Consider the following 8698-nt stretch of genomic DNA (forward strand, 5'->3'; position numbering starts at 1 on the left):
CGGGGCTGCGGGGCGGGGCTGCGGGGCGGGGCCGCGGGGCGGGGCCGCGGGGCGGGGCTGCGGGGCGGGGCTGCGGGGCGGGGCTGTGGGGCAGGGCTCTGGAAGGCTAACAGTTCCTTCTTTCCCTGGATCCAAGGCACAGTCACATGCTGCTCAGGAGGTGTGCAAGACTCCTCCGACCTCCATCAGCAGCACTTGGCACCTGGGAAGCCCTTCTTTCCAGATTCAAATCCACTAGCCCTGTTTCTATGACGCCCCAGTTACCCCCGGTGGTTACCCACTCTCTCCACTCTTTGATTTCCTTGTATCTGTTCTGAGCAGTGCTTCGTGAGGTCCTTCAGGGCTAAGAGCTCACTGTCAGTGAGACCTACACAAGTCTCAGCTAGAGCCTTTGCCATTTTGTTTACAGGGACTGTATGCTGCATCTTCTAATAAGACCATGTGTTCATGATACATGTGTGCTCACAGACCACTCTTTAAGAAACCCAGAACGTTCATCTTCTAGGTGAGGGACCTGAGTCTGGACCCCTGGCTCTAATGGGAGCCATCATGATGCTTTCAGATAAAATCACCCTGAATTCTTACAAGGTAATTAATTAAACTAATCACAGCCATACTGGTGATCCCCACTAGGAATTAATGGTACCTTGAACTGAAATTATTGCGTACCACATTTTAAAATGGCAAGGCACCCCTGTTAGGTGACTCGGCTAAGCAGAGGCCTCTGCATTTAGACATCTGGCACCCCTTTGCTCTACCGAGGTAGCCTCTTTAGAATTACATTGCTTTCTTGCTGCCTTCAAAGCAAGTTCCTTGGTGACTTCTGCCTTTAAAGTGTCATTTGCCTTGATGGTATTCACAGAAGGCACTTGGCACACGACCTATGACCTGCAGGGTGTCCTCTGACCTCCTTCTCAAGCCCACTCGCATCCTACGGCTACAGAGACAGAGCCCCCAAATAGACCCGCCATTGAAGTGTCTAGCTCAGGCCAACTTTTACGTGTAAGTCTTTATTTTGGCTGTCCATTGTTTGGAGAGAGCTGTATGCGTGGGCCCTTCCCTTGAGCAGCAGGTAGCACCTAGAGGACCAGTGACTGTGGCCCTGGCTTGGCTGGAGCTAGGCAGCTCCTGCCCCAGGAAATTCAGCAAACCCCACTGGGTTTTGGGGTGGGGTCACCAACCATCAACAGTCCTAGCACTGCGGATGCGCTCTGTCTCTGTCTCTGTCTCTGTCTCTGTCTCTCCTCTCCTCTCTCTCTCTCTCTCTCTCTCTCTCTCTCTCTCTCTCTCTCTCTCTCTCTCTCTCTCCTCTCTCTCTCTGTGCTGATTCCTAACAATTTGCCCCCTTGGCTTGATGCGATCTAGGAAACGAACAGGTCTGTTTCTCCACCACAAGGTGTCAGCAGTGGTCTAGCCAGGAGGTAGCTCAAGGCACGGACCTTCTGGTGTGCAGAGAGGTCACCGGCTGCTGCCCTTGAAATTCCTGGTTTGGAAAGACTTCTCTTCTCATTAAATTAAGTTCCCGAAAGCTCCTCCCTCGATCCTGCTGTGTCTCCTTTAAGATCATCGCCTCTGCCAGACGTCCTGACCATTCCTGAACTTCAGCTGAAGGGGTCAGTGCAGGTACGGGCACAGAGCACAATCGGGAAAGCAAGGACCAGGGGATGCTCAAAGGCAGAAAAGTTCAGGACAGATTTTCATTTTTAATCTCATGTGAATTTGGGCTTGTATGTTCACTAGCAATGGGGGTTTGCCTCCTGTCTACAAAATAACATCTTCCCCACTTTTTAAGAGGTAGTAATCACAGGGTAATGTGGTTCAAGTAACATGAAATGATTTGCGTATTAGATGGCCTTGTGTACACATGGGTGCGGTTTTGGGGTGTCGTCTTTCCCCCTGAGCTGTGTCATGGAGCTTCCTAAAGACTTCAAAGCAGGAGGAAGCTGGCTGACCTGGCTCAGAGTGGCACAGATGGTATCTGTAGGTGTGAGCTGCCAGCCATAAACTTCGGCTCCAGCCTCAGAGAGTCGTCTTCCTACCAGGTTCTTCCTGGATGCCTTCTGTGGCTCATGTCCAGGGGAAAGCTGGGGACGAACACTTGCTCTTTCCTCTTCAATGAGTCCTCTTTTCCATATTGGAAGAGGATGGAGTGCACATCTCAGAACATAAGTTCTCCTCAGGACACTATCCCCAGGGATGGAGTGATGGAGAAAACCGAGGTGAAGTCAGGGAGCCACTGAGTTAAACTCATGGAATTGAATGAAGGCGTTTTTTCCACTGGTGGCGTTATTTATGATATCCGGGCTAGCCAGAGCCCAGCATAATGGAGGCTTTGGTTCCAGAGCAGTAGAAGTAGCCGGGACTAATTTTCTCCTTCTCAACTCTGTTAAAAACATTGAACTCAGTTGATATCAAAATCCAGTCCTGTCATAGGCCAAACTCCAGACCACCACAGTACCCAGAAGCCCAAGCCATCAACTGTGAAACATCAGTGTCAGCTAAACACTCCCCTTCATTGAGATCTCGTTAGTTCTTCCAGTAACATCATTTCTGCATCTGGGATCCAGTCCAGGTGACCACTCAGTTACCGAGGATCCCTAATGGCCTGTGGTCTGTGACAATCTCTTGTTCTTTTGTTTTTCAGGAAGTTTTTGAGGAGTACTAACTAGTCAGCTCTTTTGTAGACAGTCCACAAAACTTTGTTGAATGTTTTTTCTTCCCCGTGGATGAACTGGAGTTAGCAAATGCCCTTTTCATCCTACCGTCAGAAGGCTCACACTGCCGCTGACAGTCGCTAATGAAGTTAACTTTGGCCCCTCACTAAAGCCAAGGCTTTCCAGAGGGAAGGAGACTATCTCTTCAGTGTGCTTCTACTCTCTATTCCAACCACACTGTGTGTGTGTGTGTGTGTGTGTGTGTGTGTGTGTGTGTGTGTGTACACGTGTACACAGGTCAGGGGCAGCAAGGGAGGAGAGTGGATGGATGGAGGATCGAGTTTCACCTCCCTCAGTATGAAACATTTACACACATGATCTGGCATATACATCCTATAAGGAAGTTTTGCCTTTTGTGTTTGCTTTCTTTTCTTCTTTTTAGAAACAATGTAACATTTCTAGGTCCATCTGTGTTTTCCCTGTCCTGGACTCCAAACTGGCCATTTCTTAATTTGGAAGTCAAGATCTGTGTGAGGTGTGTGCACTTGAGAGCCAAAATGTCGCTGCTTTCTGGCTTTTTAGCAGAGAGAACTAAGAATACGTGTAATGCTTGCCCATGCATGCATGAGAAGCCACAGTTATGTTTCTGTCTATCCGTTTGAACGTTACAAAGCTCAACATGAATTTACACTGCTGTCTCTCATCATCCCAGGACCACGCGGTCCGTTCCAAGCTTTCCTGCACATCCTGTAATCTCCTTCTCTCACAAGGAGAACCTGGCTCCTACATCTGCCCTTTGATTTCCTCATAATTTGATAGTCCACCACTGAGTTCGGTGCCTTGTTTTTTACTGAGCTAGGGATATTTACTTTCTCCTTCCAATCTGCTTAAAAATGTTTAATTTTGAATTATGAAGTTATATATTTCCAGCTGACCATCTACTGCCAGAGTAACATGGCATATTAAAATGACTATATGAAATGCTAAGCTTCCTTGGTGTCTCTCTGTTAAATCTAACTGGGTAGTAGAAATTTTCTTATACCTGAAATTTTATACATGAAATTGCTGGGACTTAGTAGGTCAAAAATAGTCAAGTATCAGCAACCCACGTTTGATTTGCTAATGATGTGTTTAGAATGTCTGTACGATGCTCCTCAGTGAAGAGTAATACATTGTTCATTGCTCTTCTGTCCTGAAACTCAAGCCCCCCAAAGCCAGGGATGTAGTTAACTATCACCAGGGAGGGTTAAAGCTTGAAGGTCGAACCTTTAGGAAGAAAGTAGGTAAGTGAAGGAGGAATCAAAGAGAGGAGGTGTCACTGGGGCCCAAGGAACAGTGTGAGCGAAAGCTTCCCGCTGCTCCTCACCCCAGCCCTCTAAACAGCAGCAGCGACCTGCCTCTGCCTCACATGCTGTCCAAACACATCCTGAGAATGGTGTGACCGGCAGAGGACAGGATAGTCGTCACTGGAGATGCCTCGGTCTGCAGAGGAGACTTGGGAGAATCAGGCTTTCTAGCATTCATACCGTGGGTAGATGCTCGCTGTTGTCCCCAGCCTGGCCCGCTCCTTTCCTCAGGTTAACAGTATACTGTCTCCCTTACAAGCCAATGCCACCTGCATGAGCCTTGGCCATCATGACACCCTCTCCTCTGTCCTTAACGGCTGATCCAAATGTGCTCAGGAGGCCTGAGTGGGTCCAAAACAGTCCTTCCAAGAGAGTGGACTCTCTGCATCTCTAAGATCCTGGGCAGAAAGGGTGTGAATCTGCGTGAGTCTAGAACGGCTCTGATTTCCCTTCCCCTGTTCAAAGGCAGACAGAGCTAAGACTTGGAGCCAGAGATGGCCCTGCTGATCTGTTTTGAGTCCTGGAGCCCTCTGTGAATAACTCCCCTTTGGCTTGGGCTAATTATGTCCCCTGACAGATTTACGGTGGAATCAGCTAAATGAGGCCGTGACCAAGGGTTTGTGCATTGTTTCAGATCTCCATCTCCATTGTTTTAAATTGAGCCAAGGGTTTTACCTGTGCCAGGGAAGTGTGTTACCACTGAGCTCCACCTCAGCTGCAGAGGCAGCACAGCTTGTAGACATTTGTGCCCTGTAGCTCTAAGTAAGGTGGCTCATGAGTCATCTCTGCCAAAACCAGCAGAAGTACCACTCGGCTGAGCCCAGCTCAGACTGCTTAGCTGTAGTGTTGAGCCAATGAAATGGTAGTAGTTGCTTGTTTGCAGTCAGTAAGTAATTGGAGTGTTCATTCAGGCTATAGGTGGTGGACAGGATGCCTGTGCCGCATCCCTCATGCCTCATCTTGATAGACCCCAGACCCAGGGTACTACCTTCTTGAAGGGGCGCCCCAAGAACCCAGACTCCAGTCCAGTTGATGCAACAGCACGAGGTTTTTATTGAAGCGACTGTACAGACAGGCAAACTCTGCTCCTAAACGCAAGAGCCGCATCTTACTGTAGCCCCATGGGGGCTTTCAAAGGAAAAACCCACAAAAGCCGTAAGATTACAATTCCCATACAATTTCATTTCACAAGATCATGGTCTGATCACAGAGTGGATACAGTCACGTCTGCATGTACATTCTTCCTGAAACCTCAAGGGGGGTATCAGGACGGGAGTGGAGTTTACACAAAGGTCACAGTGGTCCTTCCTGGAACACTTGGAACTATCCCAGTCACAGTTGAGCACATCTCTTAACAGAAATCTTTTTACATTGTTACATTGTTACAGGTTGAATAATGGCTGAGTCAGGTAGCCCTTGGAACTAGTTTTCTTTTTAGTTCCTTATTTCCTGGGGCTTGGGGGTGTAAGCCTGAAGGGTTAGGGTCTTTCAATCTTCTGTCACAGGCTTCCCTTTTACCAAAGATGCTGGGTTGTGGGGTATAGCTCGGGCAGAGTGCTTGTCCAGCATGCACAAGACCCTGGTTTGATCCCTAGCATCACAAAGGGGAAAGAGATGCAAGAACCTACTTGGTATTTTCCCCAGAACCCAGAAGTGGCAATTGGCAGACTATGACCAATGGGTCAGTATCATATGTGGTCTCTGAGGCTATCATGCAAGACTGATTTAATATTTCATAAATCTGTTGACACCTTGATCTCTCTCTCTCTCTCTCTCTCTCTCTCTCTCTCTCTCTCTCCTTTATGTTCTTTCCTTGCTCTTGCTTCCCTGGAGTTTCACCACCCTCCTCCAGTCTTACCATGTAAGTTTTTGCTCAATTGCTGTGTTTGAGGGAATCTGGCTGTCTTTGTTTGTTTTCTATTGCTGTGATACACCATTACCAAAAGAACCCTGGCACTGGCTTGCACCTCATGGCTTACTTAGCCTGCTTACTTAGCCCAGGGGTGGCACCATGTAGGGCCCTGGCCCTCCCATATTGAGTAAGCTGCTGCCTGCTTGCCGACCTTGACCAGATGTCCTCCCTAGGCTGATTCTCTGCTGGTTTCCGTCTTCCTGAACGCTCACCGGAGGTTCTTTGTGTATCCTGCATGTGGTGTAAACAGCTTAGATGCAAGAATGTAGAACATTGGGTAGCGAACTTCTGCCCTCCGGGGTTCCTCCATTCTGCTGTAAGCCTGTATTTAAGGTTTCCTCCCTCTTTCAATAAACGGCATTCGGCATTCTGCTGGGGCAAATAACCCGCTGTTTCTTTTTTCTATTTTTTAATCCACAGCCCCTCGCTCGGACATGGTGAACGGGTGGTGGTAGCGTGGACGCTACTGCAACAGCACCACCCACAGCAGTCTGGGCCCTCCTGCATCAATCATTAATCAAGACAACACCTCACAGATGCACCTACAGGCCAGTCTTATGAAAGTGTTTTCTCAGTTAAGATCTCCCCTTCCCAGATATGTCTAGGTTTGTGTCAAGCTGACAAAAACCAACCAGCACATTGCGAAAGACAAGCCCAAGAACTGTCCCAGAAGCCAGAGCCTTGGAATGGGATTTTGGAGCTGAACTGCCCATTTGCCTGAGGGTACAGAGTCTGATGAGAAGTGGACTGCTAGTAATCCTCAGAGCCTTCGCCCATCCTTGGCTGTGAGACAAGGGGTCCAGCCAGGGGTCGATGACATGGTGAGTTCAAGGCCTGTCTGTGTTACATTGCAACCTCAAGGCCAGCCCGGGCTAGGATGTGAGACCTTATCTCAAAGCAAACACACAAAATACAAACAAAACCAACAGGGTGGCTTAGGAAGTTGACATTCCCAAGTCTCATCTACCAGGTCAATCAAAACACCTACAAAGAGAGGCCAGCTAACAGCACTTTTTAAGAAGATCCTTGGGGTGGGGGGTGGGGTGCTGGAGAGATGGCTCATTGGTTAAGAGCACCGGCTGCTCTTCCAGAGGTCCTGAGTTCAATTGCCAGCTCCCACATGGTGGCTCACAACCATCTATATTGGGACCTGATGCCCTCTTCTGGCGTAAAGGCATACATGCAGATTGAGCATTTGTATACATTAAATAAATAAACAACTCTTTGAAAAAATAAGAAAAAAAAGGAAGATCCTTGGGTGATTCTTATATGCATATAAATCTGGGCATCTGTGGGATTGGTGCTGATTATGGCTCTTGACTGTAGAATGTAGTCATCATAATTCCCAGTGTAGGTGCTGGGATGCTTTTGATGGCTTTGGGATGCCAGATGAAGAACCATTCAGGCCCACTTACTGCAGAAGTAGGATGTGCTGGGAAAGTTAGGATGCCTCTGTGGCTGCTAGCCAGCAGCCCTTCATTCTGACCCCTGCACCCACAGGACAGACTGTGCGGAGAATCAGGCACTGGTCTTTACAACCTAATAGCCGGGCTATGAAGAGTACTGAATGTGCAACCTCAGGTCAGTATGCCAAATCCACAGTCTCAAAGCTTCAAGAGCAGGAATTGTGACTGGGCTTAGGGACATTATTAGACTGGAAATGCTTAAGCATCTTTGTCTGTCTAGGTGTGGGGGTGCACACCTTTAATCCCAACACTCAGATAGCAGAGGTAGGTGGATCCTTATGAGTTTGAAGCCAGCCTGATGTACTTGGCAGGTTCCAGGCCAGCCAGGGCTACATAGTGAGACCCTGTCTGTCTGTCATCTGTCTGTCTGTCTGTCTCTGTCTTATATTTGTGTGCATGTGTGTATACAACATCAAGTGTCACCCCCTTAGAATCCACCAAAAGGGTCTCAATGGCCCGGGACTTGCAGATCAGGTCTGCTGGCTGGCTAACAAGCCCCAGAGACCTACCTGCCTCCACCTCCCCAGCACTGGGGTTACAAATACACCCCCACACTTGGCTTATTTTTTTAACACAGGTTCTGGGGCTCACACTTGAGTCCTCACACTGTCACAGCAGGTGCTTGGTGGACAGCTGCCCATTCAGCCACGTGCAGACTTCCCTTACTACACAGGACAGTGCTTTCCTTTCGCTTGCGATGATTTAAAGGCTTGCCCTCAAAGCCCATAACCATCTGTAACAGTCTGCTTTGGGAGCAGAGCAGTGCAGCCGGGGCTCTGTAGGATCAGGTGAGGTGGCTATGGGGAGGAACAGGAGACCACTGAGAGTGGATCTAGGGAGGGCAGGGAAGGTGGGCCGCGGGGCTCAGTATGGAAGACACTGCATTGAGTCCCTATTGTGCCTCAGGCTTCATTGTTCTAGCAAGGATGTTGACAGTTAAGCAGGATGACAGCCCGCAGGGAAGGATGCTGCTCACCATCAGAACTGAAATAAGTGTGCCTGCCTGCTGTCACACCAGGGCTTCCTTTGGGTGGGCCAGTGTAGCTGACTTTTCCGTCAGACCATCAGCTCCCCGATAACATGGAACTTTATTATTAATTATGAAAGCCTGGCCGACAGCTTAGACTTGTTTTTAGCTATCTCTTATAACTTAAATGAACCCATTTCTATTAATTTACATACTGCCCAAAGGCTCGTTTACCTCATCTACATACTGTCCATCCTGCTTTCCTGCTTCCTCCATGTCTTCACCCTTCTTCTTCCCAGCATCCTCCGTGCCTGGGAATCCTGTCTAGCTATTGGCCATTTAGCTTTTTTTTT

This window comes from Peromyscus eremicus, chromosome 8b (genome assembly GCF_949786415.1).
Source record: "Peromyscus eremicus chromosome 8b, PerEre_H2_v1, whole genome shotgun sequence".
Classification (NCBI taxonomy): domain Eukaryota; kingdom Metazoa; phylum Chordata; class Mammalia; order Rodentia; family Cricetidae; genus Peromyscus; species Peromyscus eremicus.